At 40.4% G+C, this 20,673-nt stretch overlaps 1 long non-coding RNA gene across 6 annotated transcripts in view; it reads right to left on the bottom strand.

The window, feature by feature from the left end:
• Positions 1–20,673, bottom strand: part of LOC118899045 — a 253,287-nt gene that overhangs the window by 213,897 nt on the left and 18,717 nt on the right. The gene's annotated exons all lie outside the window — the stretch shown is intronic.

The following is a 20,673-nucleotide window of genomic DNA, read 5'->3' as shown; positions in this document are numbered from 1 at the left end:
TACAATAGACCTAGGCTGCAGGGCTGGAGAGAAGGGATGTTATAACTCCCTAAGACAGTCCTGTAACAAACAGGAAGCAGGGAGATGAATGCTGGAGAATGCAAATAAGACTGACTGTGTGTTGAAGCCCTGGGAGAACAGGAAGGGATATAAATTATAAAATTTTTTTGCTTAATGTGCAAATCTCTCCAGATGAGGCAGCCCTGAGACATTTCCACAAGTTAGTGAAGGGGAAAAAAATTTTTAAACAACTTTCATGGAAACCCACAAGTGAATACTTGAGCTTACTCAACTCCAATTTGTTTCTTTAAGAACTTTTTCCATAAACGGGGGCCTGGGAGCTGAGCAGTACGTGCATGGGGCCCATCTTCCGAAGGCTTGGAGACCTCCGTGTTCCATACCCAAGCCAAGAAAAACACAGACTGGGAAAAATGATCACCTCAAAGGGGCTGCTTTCCATCATCTGCAACCTCATATCAGGGGAAACGTGCATGCACAAAATCCCAGGGACCCGACTGTACACTGACATCTTCCCTGGAAGAGTCCAAGGAGAGTTAATCAGGTTTTGTTGAGCCACAATTGGCTTCAAACCCAGGTAGGAATACATGAAGGTTTTAGGCACTCCCTACATTCACAAGGATTGTGGTTTTGTGTACTCTCATTGGCACAGGGTCCCCATCGGCCTAAGCCCTCAAATGACAGACTATTTCAAGTGCAAACAACGCTGTCAGCTGAAATGCTAGAATCCTTGAAACTGAGGAACAGTAGATCATAGAAACGGAATTCTAGAGCTGGAAAAGGCTTTAGGAAATGATCCAGTGACACTTAAAGCACAAGGAAAATCAAAAATAAACAAATGCGACTATATCAAACTAAAAAACTTCTGCACAGCAAAAGAAACCATCAACAAAGTGAAAAAACTTAAGGAATGCGAAAAATATTTGTAAACCATATATCTGATAATGGGTTAATATCCAAAACATATAAAGAACTCATACATCTCAACAGCAAAAACAACAACGAATAGCCCAGTGAAAAGGGGGCAAGGACCTGCCTAGACATTTCTCCAAAGAAGATATACAAAAGGCCAATAGGTACATGAAAAGATGCTCAGCATCACTAACCATCAGGGAAATGCAAAGTAAAACCACAATGAGCCATCACCCCATGCCTGTTAGAATGGCTATCAGCAAAAAGACAAGAGATAACAAATGCTGGTGAGGATATGGAGAAAAGGGAACTCTTGTACACTCTTGGTGAGACTGTGAATTGAGAGAGCCTCTACGGAAAACAGTGTGGAGGCTCCTCAAAAAATTAAAAATAGAACTACCATATGATCCAGCAAGTCCACTTCTGGGAACATATCCAAAGGTAATGAAAACACTAACTCGAAAAGATATCTGCACCCCCATGTTCATAACAGCATTATTTATAATAGCCAAGACATGGAAACAACCTGTGTCCAGCAGCGGATAAAAGGATCAGGAAGTTGTGAGATACATATACATACAATGAAGTAGTATTCAGTCATGAAAAAATGAGGAAATCCTACCATCTGTGACATCAATGGGCCTTGAAGGCATTATGCTAAGTGAAACCAAACCCAAACTCATAGAAAAAGAGATAAGACTTGTGGTTACCAGAGGTGGGGGTGGTGGGAGGCGGAACTGAAAAGAAAATGGTCGAAAGGTGCACACTTCCAGCTGTAAGGTAAATAATTACCAGGAGTGTAATGTGCAACATGATGACTATAGCTAACACTGCTGTAAGATGTACAGGAAAGTTAGTAACACATTACTGACCGGGGCATTTTTGCAGAAACTAACGCCTGTGGCCGCAATACGTCTCCGGTCAAAAATGTGTTAAGAGAGTAAATACTAAGTTTTCATCACAAAGGGAGAATTATTTTCTTTATTCTTCTGTCTTTTCTTTTTATTGTATCTTTATGAGAAGATAGATGTTAGACGAACATACTGTAGTGATCATTTCACAGTATTGGTAAATCAAACCATCATGCTGTATGCCTTGAACTTACACAGTGATGTATGTCAATTCTTTCTCAATAATCCTGGAAAAAAAAAAAAATAATCCAGGTCAGCACCCAGCACTTTGCTATAGTATTTAAGCAATGCCCAAGAGCTGAGTATTAATCTCATTTTAATAGCCCTTTACAAAGTGAAACTAAAAGAAAGTCACTTTCGGGGCTTCCCTGGTGGCGCAGTGGTTGAGAGTCCGCCTGCCAATGCAGGGGACACGGGTTCGAGCCCTGGTCCGGGAAGTTCCCACATTGCCGCAGAGCAACTAAGCCCGCGCGCCCCAACTGCTGAGCCTGTGCTCTGGAGCCTGTGAGCCACAACTACTGAGCCCACGTGCTGCAGCTACTGATGTGCCGCAGCTACTGAAGCCCACACGCATGGAGCCCATGGTCCACAACGGGAGAGGCCACCGCAGTGAGAGGTCCACGCACTGCGGCGAGGAGTGGCCCCCACTCACCGCAATTGGAGAGAGCCCGTGCGCAGCAACAAAGACCCAACACAGCCAAAAATAAATAACTAAATTAAACACACACACACCCATACACACACACAATACTGCTGGGCCATAAAAAAGAATGAAATTTTTCCATTTGCAACAGTATGGGTGGACTTAGAAGGTATTATGCTTAGTGAAATGAATCAGACAGACAAAAACAAATACTGTGTGTTATCACTTATATGTGGAATCAAAAAAATAAAACTAGCAAATGTAACAAAAAAGAAACAGACTCACAGATACAGCAAACAAACCAGTGGTTACCAGTGGGGAGGGACAAGATAGGGATAGAGGATTAAGAGGTACAAACTACTACATATAAAATAAATAAGCTACAAGGATATATTGTATAGCATGGGGGATATAGTCAGTATTTTATAATAACTATAAATGGAGTATAATGTTTAAAAATTGTGAATCACTATGTTATACACTTGAAACTTACATAATACTGTAACCAAAAAAGTTCACACATTTGGGATTGTTCAACCCAATTGAACAGGTCCTGTTACAAAGTTACATTTATAGCTATCAATTATTTTTTCTTGATTTTATACAGAACATTGCAAACAGAATAAGACACAATAGAAAAGCTTTAAAAATAAATAAATAAAAAGACGTTCACTGTAAATGAATCCTCAATTCCATAAGAAAATACTAAATGAATGTTCTTTAGAAGGTCATAGGATATGTAAGTAATAAAAAAGAAGAGAACAATTTTATAAGGGACATGGAAAATTGATTGTCAAAGCATTATTTGAAACCTCCCTTGAATTCAGCATAATATCAAACAGAACATCTTCTTCATGGTGATACTAACCTCTTTAAAAAGAGTCAAAATAAAATCCCATTAATTTGTGTCACACCAATTCAAATTAAGGATAATTCAAACCAGACAGCTAAAGTTACTTCTATACTGCCAATTCTCTTAAAAAAAAAAAACCCAAAATGAAGCTTCTGCACAGCAAATGAAGCCATCAACAAAAGAAAAAAAGCAAGTTATGAAATGGGAAAAATACTTGCAAACCATATACCCAATAAGGAATTAATATCCAAAATATACAAGGAACTCATACAACTCAATAGCAAAAAAACAAATAACCCAATTTTAGAATGGGCAAACGACCCGAACAGATGTTTTTCCAAAGAAGATACACAAATGGCCAACAGGTACATGAAAAGGTGCTTCACATCATTAATCATAAGGGAAATGCAAATCAAAACCACAGTGAAATATCACATCATATCCATTAGAATGGCTCTCATCAAAAAGACAAAAGACAGCAAATGCTAGTGCAAGTGTAGAGAAAAGGGAACCCTTAGACACGGTTCACTGGAATGAGCCATTATGTAAAACAGTAAGGAGATTACTCAAAAAATTAAAAATAGAACTACCACATGATCCAGCCATCTCAGTTCTGAATACAGATTCATAGGAAACAAAATCATTATCTCAAAGAGATATCTGTACTCCCGTGCTCATTACAGTGTTATTCACAATAGTCAAGGTATGGAAACAATGCAAGTGTCTGCTGATGGATGAACAGTTAAAGAAAATGTGATATACACATACACAATGAAATATTATTCAGCCTTAAAAAAGAAGAAAACTCTGTCATTTGCAACCACATGAACGAACATGGAGGGCATTATGCTGAGAGAAATAAGCCAGACAGAGAAAGACAATACTGCATAGTATCACTTATATATGGAAAAAAGAAGTCGAACTCACAGAAACAGAGAATAGAATGGCGGCTGCTAGGAAGGCGAGGGGAAAAGGGAGAGGCTGGTAAACAGGTACAAACTTTCAGCTGTAAGAGGAATAAGGTCTGAGGATCTAAGGTATAATATGACTATAGCTGATAATACTGTATGTTATAATCGAAATTTGCTAAGAAATTAAAACTTGTGTACTCACACACAGAAAAAAAGGTAACTATATGATGTGTTAATTACCTTGACAATAGGAATCTTTTCAAATGTCTATGGATATCAAATCATCAGGTTGTATATTTTAAATATATTACAATTTTATTTGTCAATTATACCTCAATTTTTAAAACAAAGTCAATTAGTACCAACAAGAAGAAAATAAAACCAGAATTGGTTTAAAGCACCCTAACAGCAGCCACTTACATATAAATAAATATCATATTATAATTTTTTAATCCATTCATGAAAAGTTATATGAAAAGGGCAACACTTTGTTAAGTCTAAATACAGCACGGATGGGAGCAGACAGCCCTGTTCTGGAAAGACTGGATTCTGGCATTCCTCTGACCATCTGCCAGCTGTGGGAGCTTGGGGAAAATCACTTGATCTCTCTGGTCTCCGTGGTTGCTCTGTAAAAGGACACTTTAGTCTTATGCTACCCAAGGACCAGAGAGACCTTTCTTGAGCCCTCCAGTTTTCTCTGGTGCAAGTTTCTTGTAAATAACAAAAATGTATTTCTTTTAGATCTCTGATTGGGTTCAAATTTCTTTTTTTTTTTTTTAATGTTTTGTTTGGGTTTTTTTCAATTTATTTATTTATTTTTGGCTGTGTTAGGTCTTCGTTTCTGTGCGAGGGCTTTCTCTAGTTGCGGCACGCGGGGGCCACTCTTCATCGCGGTGCGCGGGCCTCTCACTATCGCGGCCTCTCCTGTTGCGGGGCACAGGCTCCACACGTGCAGGCTCAGTAATTGTGGCTCACGGGCCCAGTTGCTCCGTGGCATGTGGGATCCTCCCAGACCAGGGCTCGAACCCGTGTCCCCTGCATTGGCAGGCAGATTCTCAACCACTGCGCCTCCAGGGAAGCCCCAAATTTCTTATTAGATTGTCCTTCCCACCAATTAATTCAAATTAACAAGATTTTGTTAGACTACATACACATCTTTCAGGATGCAATGTGAAACATAGGCTGACCAAAAGAATAGATTTATCTTCAGTGCTGCTCTGAGCACGAACAGACCAGCAAACCAAACACCATTTGATGACGGTGACACCCCTTCTCCTCATCTTGTTCATCTCTGTGGCAAAGTCTCTGCAGCTGGCGTCGGGGGTCCTAACAGTCACGGAATGACATTCCTTGCTGGTTACTACTTGCCTCTTTGCTATTTCGTAACCAATGTATAGTTCATATTTGAAAAACTTCTAAGTAACTCAGCTCTTATATGAATAATTCAAGTGAAACTTTACCCTAAAAAATCTCATATACCAGAGTAAGATTTACTATAGGCTAAAACGCAGGTTTTCTGTGTATATAATAGTATAGGGTAATATTCTCACTTTCCTAACCAGGAAAATTAATGATATAATATTACTTATTTCTCGAAGAGGAGAGCCTCTATATCCCATGATTTATAGTATAAACAAAACAAAAACAAAAATGGGGCAGGGGGAAACATGGGATTTGAGTCACAGAAATGTTTTTGAAGTCTAGTTGCCATTTACTAACTGAATTTATTAACTCCACGGTTTGGGGATAATCACTTAATCTCTCTGTGCGTCAGCTTCCTTACTGGTGACGTGGGCATAATTAGACCTGACTCACAATGAAATTTAGGGAATAAATGAGATAATAACTAGGACAGCGCCTAGCACATTATCGGCCACAGAGGAAGTATTGGTAAATAATACCCTCCTTTCATACAGAAACCCAGAAGCCCAAAGAATGTAAAAATATTCATCTTTACCTGTGATAGGCAGCAAATGATACGCAAGCCTTTTCATAAAGAGAGAGGCATTTTCAGAAAGTTTTTCATTAATATAATCAGAAGAATTTAAAATCTCCACAAAGCAGAGAGACAAGAAAACAACTTTTCTGACTGTTTTTGGCCCAGGGTGTTGGCATTTCTTTTCGGCCCAGGGTGTTGGCATTTCTTTTCATTCCCTCTACTTGACTGTCAGTTCCTAAAGGGTGGACACAGCACCATATCTCCAAGTCCCCTACTGTGCCTTGAAGAATCCTTGCCTATAATACGTGCTATGTGAATATTTGTTGAGCTGAATTTATCTTAGAATTCTTGTGTTCATCAAGACTTAGATTGTTTTTAATAGTAGGGTATTTGGATACAAAATAGTCAACTTCCACGACCCCAGATGGGTCAGTAGACCAGACACTGCACAAGAAAAATACGTGACATCTGTGAATTCCAACTAAGATATTTATATGTCTTGGTCCTGTCAAAATACACTTGTGTATAAATAGAAAAAAGGCTAGTGTTTTGAAGGCATGTTGGAGGTTTCCTATTTGGTCTGTCCCTAGCTCACAGCACTCAATTCGCTGATGACAAAAACACTGAAACTAATTTGTTACAGAATTCTGAGCTACCAACCACTTTAAAGAGTCAGGCAAGCCATATCTTCCCTTGGCCTTTCAAGCACCCACTTCCATGGGGAAGAGCTTCTGCCCTCAGCCAAACAAGTACCTTTTCTTTTTCAAGTATCATCAAAACTCATATTAATGAAAATTTGATGATGTTTGAAGATCATTCACTGATTCAAAATTCGAGTGACTACTGCATGCCAGGCAATGTTCTAGATGTTGAGGATTACTGCAGTATGAACAAACCCACATACACACACACACACACACACACACACACACACGTACACACACCATGTGCTTTGGCAGTATACCTTCTAGCAGGGCATGGACAAACAGTAAACAAAGAAGTTAAATATGTAGTAAATTTGATAGTGAGAAATGCTTAGAGAAACAAAAAGAACAGAAGAGGGACCAGGAGAGCAGAGGGCAAGTGAGCTCTGGACCTCTATACATATATATATACACATACAAGACATATTATATACAATGTGTATAGAGTATTCTATTTATATAATTTATATGATATATACATGTATATATATGAATATATATAGGATACTCTAACTGTATATATATATAATAAAATAACCCCATGGTGGTTATTATAATAGTAACTATCATTTCTATAAAAAAAAATCTTTCCAGGAGACGGAACAACTAAGCTTAGGTGCAAAGGATAAGCGGAAGTCTGAATGATGATAATAACGAACACTTACTGAGCATCAGGCATTCTACCATGCAATTCCATGGTGTCACATTAATCTCCACAAGACTAAGGAGTTCCTGTTCTCTTTTAACCAATAAGGATTTTTTTAAAAAATGCACAAGGAAGTCATCAGCCCGAAGTCACAAAGTTGGTGGCAGAGTTAGACGTGGCTCCAAGACCCAGGCTCTTGATACGAAATTGCCCTTTGCCCCAAGCAGTTATTATTTGACTGATTTAGATAAACATCTCCAAGAAATATAAGTTTCTTATTTTCCATCCGATCCAGTATATTCTTGATGCTCCACTTTTGGAGAAATCTACTAAACTGAATCTCATAACTTCACTCTAAATTACAGTAAATTACATGTACATCTTTCTCAGGTGAAAGCACACAGGATGCCACAGCTTTGACTTCTTCCTTAAGCGTCTCTTTAAAAAGAAAAAAAAAAGCTGCTGTAATTTATGAAGACAAGGCAAACCTGAAGAGTAAGTGAATAGTGAGCTTCAGAGGAAAGAAACACAAGGCTGATTAGGCTAAGGTAATTGGCAAAGATTTTGGGAGGACGATAAGCCAAGTCTCTGTCCTCTGCTCCCTGGGCACCCTAAATCCTGGTCTGCCAACTCACAAGCAAAAGCTGTGGTCCTAGGTAAGAATGAGTGAAATTATGTGGACAAATTTACCCTCCAGCAGCAGAAAACAACAAAGCAAAACACTTAAATTTCATGCTCTGCTCAGGTAACTTAAAGAAATTTTAATTATTTATGTCCTGCTTTATTCCAGAAAGTGTAAGATAAACTAGATGTGGGAGAGAAAAATAAGGATAATACCATAAAATGGAAACAGGAGTGGAGCTAATATAAAAATACATACCAAAAAGACCTATGGATTTGCAGGGGACATGGGGAGAGGTGGGTAAAAATTTAGCTCAAAACTGGCTGGCAGGGACTTCCCTGGTGGTGCAGTGCTTAAGAATCCACCTGCCAATGCAGGGGACACGGGTTTGAGCCCTGGTCCAGGAAGATCCCATATGCTGCGGAGCAACTAAGCCCATGCACCACAACTACTGAGCCTGTGCTCCACAGCCGAGAGCCACAACTACCGAGCCCGCATGCCACAACTACTGAAGCCCACGCACCTAGAGCCCACACTCCGCAACAAGAGAAGCCCATGTACTGCAACAAAGAGTAGGCCCCACTCGCCGCAACTAGAGAAAGCCCGTGCACGGCAAAGACCCACTGCAGCCAAAAATAAATAAATTTATTTTAAAAAAAAACAAAGCAACTGGCTGGCAGTCAATCAAAGAGGAAAACCTGATCACTTACACACTTCACAGTATCCAGAAGATAAAATACCTCAGTAGTCTTCATATAAAAGGAATTGTTATTAAAAAAATCTCCCCTCACCCCACAAATCAATGTTTTCCAACTGTGACAGAAGGCAGAAGGGGGTGAGCCCCATTCTTCACAAAATAGGAGATAGGATGAGTGAAAAGAACATGGGTTCCTCCTCTCCAGATGATCCTGGTTGTTATAAGGATTAAGTGACCCCATATCTGTAGAGTGCTTGGTAGTATATGACCAATGGCAGAGGCTCAACAAATGGCGGCCATTATTACGAAAATGAAGATGGAGAAGATGATGATGGGGGGGGGGCAGGGAGAATGGAGAAAACTACTTTGAGAAGCAATTCTAGCTCACTACTCAAGTAATCCTGGTGAAGTTACCACATCCCTGAGCCTCATCTACAAAATCAGGATAATGTGATCTATTTCACAGGTTTACTGGGAGAATTAAATGAGATAATACGTGTGCAAGTTATTTTTAAATGAAGGTACTTTTCGCAAGCAGGGAACCACTGATAAGCACTCACTCTATGACAGCTCACAGAGCCACACAACTGACCCACAGTGAATGTGCTGTTTCCAGGATGATGAAGAGGAGCCGAGGAAAGCTCACTCACCCCCTGCCCTCTCTGCTCTAGTCCCATTTGTCCTCTGTCATCGAAGCCCTTCATACATACTGCTCCCTCTGCTTTCAACTCTCTTCTTCCACTGCCACCCTTCACCTGCAAGAACTTATCATTCAGGGCTCAGCCCACACCACCCTTCTCCCAGGAAGTCACCCTGGCCTTCCTGTCTGGGCTCCACTAATTCCAAAACCACCCTATTTGTCTCTGGTGACGACACTGCCTTATCATTTTCAGTTTCTTGTCCAGACCCTTCCACTGGACTGTAAACTCCTGGAAGGCAGGGAATTCATTTCTCCTTTATTACTGTGGCTACAACATGCAGCCATGTGCTAGCACGTAGAAGGTACTCAGCAAATATTCACGGAATTGTGAGATAATGAAAGTGGATTCAAAACAGAAGACTGGTCCCATGGGTCTTCCTTTTTTCTTAGGGTGCTGTGATGCTTAACTGACTGCCATTCTTTCTTGCACTAAAGTTACAGTATCCACATCCTCGACTGGAATTATCAAGGACTATTATGATTAAACCTATGCTCATTCAGGTTTCAAAGCCTTCTTCTAGAAAGCTTAGCAACATAAAAAAAAATGAGTTCAGATTTGAATTTTTCATCCAAGAGCATTTAGAAGGTTCAATAAATCAGTTCAACAAACATTTATCTTGAACCGGGTCCTTTTTCTCTAAGCTTTTTACAACTTTGTACAGTTCAAAAGAAATGTAATCCCTTATATTCTCCCTTTATTTGTTCATAAATCATTAATATGCTGGTTTGAATGAGCTTTTTTAAGATGAGAAAAATCACCCTCTCATTGAAGTTGTTGAAAGCAGATTTTCCTCTTAAATATGAAGGTCATTTTTTACAGAAGAGAAACCTAAATATACCAAGATATTGTTGCCTGTGAATTTGAACTATCAAATTGGACTAAATACATTTTCCTATTATTTATCTGTATTTCCAGGATATACCTAAGATTGCAGTGAGCCATTCTAAACCACTCAGCAAGTCGATATCAAAGCTTTCAGACAGTGGTGAAATTTTCAGCAGTGAAAAGCGAGTCAATGTTTTGGTCATCTACCGCAACAAGAGCTGTTGAACGGAAAAATAAAATCACTTGGGCTACTCAGGGCAGCTCACACCCAACATATGACCTTTCTTCACAGCCTTATAAATATTTTCTGTATCACAAGTACTGCCAGAATTGAATAGAGAGACTTTAAAAGAAGGCAGTTTATAGACAATAAGCTATTATCCTCTAGGACTTAGCAAACTGGCTGTCAGCCAACCTTATATCTGGATACTCCTGGAAGGATAAAATATGACAGTTAATTGGTTTATGTGAGAAGAGCAAAATATCTTAAACAAAAATACAGCCCATGCCAGTCAAGTGCTGCAGGAAGAGTATTTTCTCAGAAAGTCATGTGAACAGTATCAGACAGATGGAAGCAGAGTATCTGGAATAATCGCTAATGATGTATCTCCTCTGGGTATTCTCTCTATCACCCTCTACTTACTAGCTATGAACATGTACAGCCCCTTCCACTGAATTAATCTTGCAGGTATCCCAAAACCACTGCAGTTGATGGTTAAGAGATCTAATCTACTTCTACAATAAATTCCCATACATGTGTTACCCCAAATCTATGCTAAGTTGGTCTGTCTCACATGGCCATAATCTGTAAAAGAAGCCAGTGTCACATGATTCAGCTCTGTAGTTTTCAGCTAAGATTTCATGAAGGTTGTGACTGTCCACTGTCACACAGCAATGGCTAGTAGAGACCTAGGTACAGAATTCAGGTCTGCTGATCCCTGTCAAGGACTCTGTCCACTACCTCATGCTGAGACTTCTATGCCTATTTTGTGTGAATCAGGAGCTAAAGGACTATTCTGAAGATGTATTTACACATACATACACATACACACACACACACACACACACACACACACACACACACACACCCCTCTAAAGAGTATCTACATTTTGATTAAGGAACAACTTATACACTTTCTTGAATCCACCCAAAAGGAGTGGAGTGAAATGTCACCTGAATGGGAGGTGTTGTAGAAGAAGTTTCTAGAAGCAAAAGAATGGATTATTACCTGAAAGCCTGGTGCTCACATTGAACAGGAGAAACAAAGGTAAAGCCAGAGGAAAACCCAAGTCATACAGACGGTGAATAGTGTGCTCGTTCAAAAGAGTGAGGCATGTCCACCACAGGTGTGAACAGTAAGGTCAGCGGAGAAGAGGATTTAGACAATGGCTGGGGCATGGTGAGTGGCTGAGGACCTACAATAACAAGTTCTGGACACATGGTGGGGTGTTCCTTTGAGGGAAGTCCCATGCACCTCACTGCTACTGCAGGATTCCCTAATGCAGGCAAGCTGGTGAGAACATACTCACTGGCCCTGACACAGAGGAGCCCCCCTTTATGGTCACATCTTGTCACTGCGATTCTGTGATGAACGGCATGGTCCCTGCATCAACAAGCCCCAACTGGAAGAGCTCTTGCCTCCAGCTGGGAGCTCAGGCTTGCTGTTCTCTCTTAGCCCTGTTTCCTCATCTACTGCACAGATCAACATCCAGACTCCACGGAGGCCAAGGCCAAACACCAAGTCTAAAAACCAGAGGCAGAATGGAGTGTAAGACTGCCAAGCCAAGCCTTTGGAGATGGGCTGAGATCAGACCAGAACAAAAGCCAGCTGAGAACAACTCATGAGGACACATTTGCAATGGGTGTTTAGGCTGGAGGGAGGGGCAGAGGCAGGGAAGGTATGCAGTGGGAAGCAGGGAGTGATCAGCATGGTAGGCATGTGAAGAATGCAAAAAAGAAAAAAACTATTTATCGTCATTTTACTACACACTTTCCAGAGAAATGTGAACAGCCAGTAGAGCTGCCTGTTATAGTTACCTTCTGATTTGCAATCTGCAATAGGATAATGTTTTCCCAATTTGAAGAATATTCTTTTTAGTTCAGAGAAACAAGATAATATGCTTAATTTTCTGTACTTCCAATGGCCCCAGTTACTTCCAGTAAAAAAAATCCTAAATTAACCTAGGGAGACATCCTAGGGTTTCTGTCATTGGTAGTTATTCCCTTCCAAAGGCAGTTGTTCCCCTGATGAATCACGAATTCTGTAATACCCAGGTACTTTAAGTCCTCCTTGCCTCATCTGCAAAGCTAAGGCATCGATTCCAAAGACAGCTCAGTTCTCTTCTATTCCAGCAAACTATAAATCTGGGAATATACTCGGGTTCAGCCCAAGTCTGTCTTTACGTAGGTATTTTATCTATCTTACTACAGTAACAAGCACACGTCCTAGATGGGAAAACTATGCTGGAAGAAAAAAAAAAACACAAGGCTCTGTCAGCACAATGTATGGGTGTGGTGAAAAAAGCCAATTAGATTGTGTGCAAGTCAAATAAAAAAAGTGATCAGAAAAAAAAAAAGCAGATTCTGATAAACAACTCAAGCTCACAGAACATGGTTAAGAAAGATAGCATATAAAATATTCCATAAATTCAGATCTGTTATAGCATGAGTCAGACTGGGTAGAAAAATAAAATAAAATGAGAAGGTAAAAGATGCTCTTAGAGTGACTCTACTGGAAAACATTGCTAATGACTGTACAGCTATTGTTCTGACCCTATATTTTCACTAAGATGTTTTTAAATTTTTCTTAACCCCGTAATACACGGTCAAATCACATTACTTCTCATCCCTCTTACCCTAAAATAAAATTTTGCATTATTCTGGAATGTATGGTTTGCATTTCAGGAAATTTTGAGTCATCAAATGATTAGATTAGATTTGAGTAAACTAAAGGAAAAGACACGTCCCTCCTAGCTATTTCCACTCTAGACGTGTAAAAAGGATAGCTGCAAAGAACATCGAGACTTTCATAATCTGCACTATTATCTCAAAAAGTTCTCATCGCTTATTTCAGAGTTGGGAAGTGAACAGAAACTGCTTCTCACCCCTATTACATGGCTGAAGAATCACAGGTTGAAAGAAGTCAAGGAACTCGTCACACAGCTGAACACAGGAACTCAATCCTCCGGCTCTAGATTTCTCTAAGTCTAGGACTGTGCTGCCTGGCTTGACTCTTGTTTGAAGCAAAATGCTAGGCAACAAAGCTCGCACAGGCAGTGTGTTGGCAGAAACCTGCTTCTGCTGGGGGTGAATGTGTTGAACCCCAATTGCTCAGAATAGCTCAAAGCACCTCGGAAGGAGTGCTGGTTTCTAAAGACATCCCCACTTGGGGAGGCTCCTTCTTCTCCTCAGCCCATCTGTCATTATGAATCTTGGGTAACACATCAGAGATTGTGCAATATATGGAAACATATTGAACATATTATATATGTCAGAGACGTCTTCTCTCTTATTTCCGTTAAAAGCTCCCAGCTATGCCAAAACTTTCGTTCCCAAATGAAGTTCATTGCAAGAAATGAGATGATGGATGAAACTGAAAGGAAGAGGCAGAGCTGCAAAAGGAGAGGGAGGACGTGCCCCCCTCAAAATAATAGTCATACAGGCATCTCAGAAGAAAGGATGTATTTCTTTGATGATATACTGTCTTTTAAGGCTTAAAACCTATAATGTACAACTTTCTACTCATGTCACTTCCCCTAACTTCTTCTTCTAAACTAGATAACAAAGATCAGAGGACCAAGAAGTGGACAGAAGTGAGTCTATGTGGGTATGCATGTGTGTAGACAGAAGGCGTATGGGTGCTCCTATGATGGTGAGGGTCCTGTCCATTGGGAGAAATGTAAACGGTTCTAAAAGTGTTTATTTCCAAGGCTTTTTCAGACTAAAAACTAATGGCCTCAGAGTTTTATGATATACATTTTAGCTTTAGGGAAGACCTTCCTCCAAAAATGATGAAGCTTTTTATTTACTGAATTCCCACTCTGTTTCAAACACAATGGGAGGGCCTAGAGTTACAGTTGACCAAGACAGAGCCAGTCCGGCACTCATGGGGATAATACTCTATTGAGAAAGTCTTAAGATTGTGTCTTAAGGGCAGTTTGTTACAAATCTGTCAGTGAGATAGAAAGTATGCAAGTTCTAGAGACAGAGGATGGGGTAGCTAACCCATTCAACGTCTCTAGTTCTCTAGACAACCTCAATGCTTGCAGCTTGGAACTCGTGCAAGGTCTGAGTATATCTGTGACACCCAAACCGCCAGAAAAGAAACACAACAAAAACTATTTGCATCAATCCTCTTCCCGTTCATCAGAAATGGATCTTGCCACTAAGGCCTTAGTATTTACTGAGCCCTGGTTACTGTTCCGTTTTCATCTTGCTTGATCTTACTCTCTCACTGGCTAATGAAGACTATTTCTTCACATACACCCAGCACTGTGGTGAGCTCCCACACAGCAGATGTTCAACAAATATAATGTGTGATACAGAAATAGATGATACTAAAGAAATAGAAATGGTCATTTCTTATGGTGGTGATGTGACGTAGTTGTGATGTGCTCAGTGTTTTTAATTGTCCTTTATTTTGGACAGTACACTAACACTATTAAAACAGATGTGTGTGATGTGCTATTATACAAGCAATCCTTTGTTACTCTGAATTTCACTCCTCCACTTATTTGATGTTTCTTGACCTTCCCCCTTCATCCTCCAATTCCATGGCTTTCTACTGGAGATTCCACAAGTGCTCATTTGAGCATGTCAGCATATGCTCGGTTCATTTAATGACCATCCAAGAATGCCTAGAACACAGAACGGGGCTGCTATCAATATAAGGTTGACATCACCACGTATTGTAATATGGCATAGATCGAGCACCCAAAATGCTAACAAAACAAAATGATTTAAACCACCACAGGATATCTGAGTGTAGGATTTATAGTTTTCCAACCTTCCTCTGGTTCTAGAATCTGCCTTTCTGTCACACCTCCTGAAATTTTCTGACTCCAGTTTGCATGAGGGTCAGAGAGTCTAATCTCCCCTTTCTTTTCTCACTAGCATTGAAGTCACGATTTCTGTGCAAATCATCAACTGACTATCGAACCAGAATTCACTGCCCTCTCTACGTTATAGAAGAGCCAGTCATCTATCCAATTCAGACCTATGTTCAAAAGGCCAATTTTCATTATTATAACCCTGTTCATAGCGAAGCAGAGGCTCTCCTAATTAACATTGCCAGTGAAGGCATCCAGCTACCTCAATGTTGCAAGGTCAATTTAAATTTATTCTTGCTCTTAAACTAATAGAGACAAAGTTACGTCATTTCTAAAAATTATCAGTCCTCCCATCATTCTTTATTCTGGAAATAAATAAATAAATACATGATCTTGAACCTTTCTTCATTCTGAGTTTTGAAGACCTTGGCTCACCGTCCTCTAGTCTACACAGCACTCTCACAACTATTTGTTCTTCCAAAGAACTGAGACAGGTTTCCTCCTCCTAATGGCAGTAACAGTAGTCCTTTCCTACCTGTGAAGAGGGTCTGCAAAAACTAGAAAATTTCAAAACTATAATCTTTTATTTCATCTTCATTACAGACTATATGAAAAAGGCATTCTTACACCCAATTTTTTTTTTTATACAGCAGGTTCTTATTAGTCATCAATTTTATACACATCAGTGTATACATGTCAATCCCAATCTCCCAATTCAACACATCACCACCTCCACCCCCCCGCCACTTTCCCCGCTTGGTGTGTCCATACGTTTGTTCTCTACATCTGTGTCTCAATTTCTGCCCTGCAAACGGGTTCATCTGTACCATTTTTCTAGGTTCCACATATATGCATTAATATACGATATTTGTTTTTCTCTTTCTGACTTAACTTCACTCTGTATGACAGTCTCTAGATCCATCCACATCTCAACAAATGACCCAATTTCGTTCCTTTTTATGCCTGAGTAATATTCCACTGTTTATATGTACCACATCTTCTTTATCCATTCGTCTGTCAATGGGCATTTAGGTTGCTTCCATGACCTGGCTATTGTAAATAGTGCTGCAGTGAACATTGGGGTGCATGTGTCTTTTTGAATTATGGTTTTCTCAGGGTATGTGCCCAGTAGTGGGATTGCTGGGTCATATGGTAACTCTATTTTTAGTTTTTTAAGGCACCTCCATATTGTTCTCCATAGTGGCTGTATCAATTTACATTCCCACCAACAGGGCAAGAGGGTTCCCTTTTCTCCACACCCTCTCCAGCCTTTGTTGTTTGGAGATTTTCTGACGATGCCCATTCTAACTGGCTTACACCCATGTTGTAGATTAAAAAAATTGGATTTCAAGCAAGTTCTGAGACCTGTTCAAGCTAAAACAGCTGCTGAGTGAAGAGAGAGGAATTCCACCCCAGGCCTTTCCGTTTCTCAGCCCAGGCCTTCTGCACTCCCACCATCTTCTCTCCACGTCTTCTTGGTCCACCTCAGGTGTTTGGAACATGCTTTCTCCCTAACATACATGTTCCTGAAGGAGAAAAAAAAAAAACTTTCTCCTTTCTTCTCAGTAAACTTACCACCTTCAGGATCTCCTTCCAAATTAGAAGGAAGAACACATATATAAAGCAAAGACCTAAGGCGGGAAATATTGTGTGTGTGCTTTCTTTAGAATGACGCTTCCTAGGAGATATTAACCATTTCTCAAACGCTCTCCAGGGCTTGGCTATCTGTGGAGACTCGACACGATTTGTACCCACGGAGGAAGGAAACATCAGACAGTATGGCCCTAAGAGAGAGGCTGTTAGGATGGAGGGCAGACCCCAGTCTCCCGTCTCTAACCACTAGACCCCTTTCCAACTGGGCTGTAAAATTACCAGCATTCTCAGTTGTCTGATGTAAAGAAAAGCCATGAGCCAGAATCTGCAGCACTGCGCTTTGCTCCCCAGAGGCTGCCACCCTCCTCCCTCACCCTCAAGACCTCATCCTCCAGTGGGTCGTACAGCAGAAACTTTCATGGTCAAAGTGCAGAAACTCTCCGCCTGATTTCTGAGCCCAGGGATCATATTGCATTCATTTCTGGGCCTTCGGTGCCTCTCTCCGTGCCTAGAATACTTAAAATTGACATTAAAACTGGTTGGGAGATAATTATAATTTAACTTTGTTGATAAAAGTATTTCTACCTAAGGTGAATGAGGCCACACCCAACACCTGGTTTTCAACTAGGGTCTCAGACCTGGAGCCCATCACACAATAAAACCTCTCAAACCAACACTGAAATTCAGACCATCCTAGATTAAGAGAAACATAAGGGTCTTGATAACCAAATACACGGGTAGGCCTTGTTTGTGTCTTGATTCAAGCAACTCTGTAAAAGCCATTTGGGGTCAACTGGGGCATTTTTGAATATAGATGGGATGGTAATCAAAAAAGATTATTGCTGGTGGATAATGTAGTTATACAAGAAAACAAACTTCCTAAATTTCTAATCAAATATTTAGGGTTCAAAAATGCCACGATTTATGGGATTTGCTTAAAATACCTCAACCAAAAAAAATTGTTAAAATCTAAATGATGGGTATATGAGGGGTCACTATACTATTCTCTTTACTTTTATGCCTATTTGTAATTTTTCTTAACAATTTTACATGAATGCAAATCGATCAATCATTGCAATATAACAAGGTTCTGCTTTTACTTACAAAAGTACTATTTTCATATATGATCCAACATTGATGTACACATATTCTCACATATTCTCTTAGAAGAGACCTGCGTTTCTGGATATTTCATACTCAAGTTCTTTGACGTGGATCATTTAGATATTCTGAACAACTAAAAGTGTTTTTAGCATGTACTAAAATAAAATATAAAACTTGTACAATCCCACTGCAGGGATGCCTACTGCAATCTTCATTCATGTCAGTGAGCGTCACTGACGACTTCAGACCAGCTGGACAACAAGAAAATTAACCCTTTCAAAAAAAAATCAGCATACTGATCACATGCCAGTCACACAGAAAGCTGTCTGCCATCACTAGGCACTAGAATTTGTGTACTGCCTTCATTAATTTTAACAACATTTAGGATACTTACCATGAAGCAGACATATTCTGTGCCCTTCCCAGTCTAACTCATTTTATTACTAAGAACAACCTTTGAGGGAGATGCTATTATTATTTTCCATATTACAGATGGCGAAGCTGAAGTACAGAAGGGCTAAATAGCACAGTTTTAAGTGGCAGCGCTGGGATTTGAATCTAGGCACTTTGGCTTCCAGAGTCAGCTCTTAACCACCATGACGTGAATCCTCACTATCACAGCAACTAAACCAAAATAGTCATTGATGTGGTACTTTTATAATAATAGTGAAAAAAATAAATGATCCATTCTTAGTAAGTTTTAATAATTTTTTAAACATCCATGAACTGTAGAGAACATAACACAAGCAGTATTTGAATCAAGTGCCCTAAGACAGGATCAGATGATCTGGGGAGAACTTGCCCAGGTGTGACCTTTCTCCAGCGCTCACCAGCCCCAGGACCACCTTCGCCTTCACGCCTGCCCCTTTCTTTCCAGGCTGCTTCCATCTCCCCTTCCTGCCCGTGAACTCCCATTTTGAAAGCCGGCCGCATCATCATTGCCTCTGAAGATATGACCCCAACTTAGACTGGAAATCTTCGTCTCTCCTTCCTCTGCCTTTCTGGAGTTCTGTTTCTCCATAATATCACATCTCACGTGGCACTGCAGGTGATTTTTTACCCATGTCTCACAGTAGATGAGGGTATCAGTAGGAAGAGAAACTGTCTTCACCTTAGTTGTCACTGACACCTAGTCCATCTCCTGGCATGAAAGAGTCCTTGGCAAAGGTTCGTTCACTGGATCTTACAGGACCTCAGGGTCATCTGGTACCCTGCTGATAGCTCTGCTCTAACACTTTAGAACCTCAACTAGGATGTATACCATCTTCACCATCAGGCTAAGCTCTTTGGGGGCAGGGAGGATGGCATTTCCTTTTTATATCTCACCACACCTACCAGAGTGTTTCGTTCATAGTTGATGTTCAATGATAAATAATTATCAACATTAACCATCATTCTTTCGTAAACGTGTGGAAGTGCCAATGACTAAAGTTCCAGTCAACGGAATGACAGACACACCAAATATCTGTGATACTGCTCTCCCCCAGAATGAGATATTTAGCCCAAGAATGGGGGTGCCAAGCCTTTGAGAGGTGGTTTTTGGTGCCTCTGGCTCCTTTGGTCATGGCTATCGCCCCTTAGAATTCCTTCAGTTGAGTTCAGGTAAGAAGCTACAAGAATAAAAAGTATCCTTTTTCTTCATGAGAACACAACCACATGAAAATAAGCACAGAGACATTAATACTTGAGGATGATAGCATCAAAAACTAAGATTGTGTGGGAACCACTTAAAGTGCAGCTACTGTAAGACTGGGTTTCCATCAAACATGGCCAAATCCTGGGCTTCCCTGGTGGCACAGTGGTTAAGAATCTGCCTGCCAACGCAGGGGACACAGGTTCGAGCCCTGGTCCGGGAAGATCCCACATGGCGCACAGCAACTAAGCCCGCGTGCCACAACTACTGAGCCTGCGCTCTAGAGCCCGTGAGCCACAACTACTGAGCCCAAGTGCCACAACTACTGAAGCCCGTGCACCTAGAGCCCGTGCTCCGCAACAAGAGAAGCCACCGCAATGAGAAGCCCACGCACCACAACGAAGAGTAGCCCCTGCTCGATGCAACTAGAGAAAGCCCGCGCACAGCAACGAAGACCCAACGCAGCCAAAATTAAAATTAAGATAAATAAAAAATGTATTAAAAAAAAAAACATGGTTAAATCCTAATCACTATCTAAAATCAACAGTCTTGTCATTTCTTGGTTCTTAGGTAGATCTGAGCTCAAGGTACAGCAAAACATAAAGCAAAAGGGGAGGGAGGGATCATAATTCATTGATGCTGTGTTAATTCCAGAGTGAATGGTAGGTTTGAGAAAACACACATTAAATCTTTCTCTGCTGATAAACCCTAGAACCCTCTAACATCCCCTCATTCTTTATGAGAGCCTTGAAGAGAAAACTTATACAGCAATTTATATCAGAACTTGACTGTGTAATAAATAATTCAGAAATGCTTTTTAATTTTAAAATGTTTGTTCAAATATTGTCTACTTATGCCTACAGAGCCGTGCTGTCCAATACAGTAGCCACGAGGCATACAAAATGTGGCTAG

This window comes from Balaenoptera musculus, chromosome 8 (assembly GCF_009873245.2).
Source record: "Balaenoptera musculus isolate JJ_BM4_2016_0621 chromosome 8, mBalMus1.pri.v3, whole genome shotgun sequence".
Taxonomy (NCBI): domain Eukaryota; kingdom Metazoa; phylum Chordata; class Mammalia; order Artiodactyla; family Balaenopteridae; genus Balaenoptera; species Balaenoptera musculus.
The sequence above is the reverse complement of the archived record's forward strand: the minus strand, read 5'-3'. Positions and strand labels throughout refer to the sequence as shown.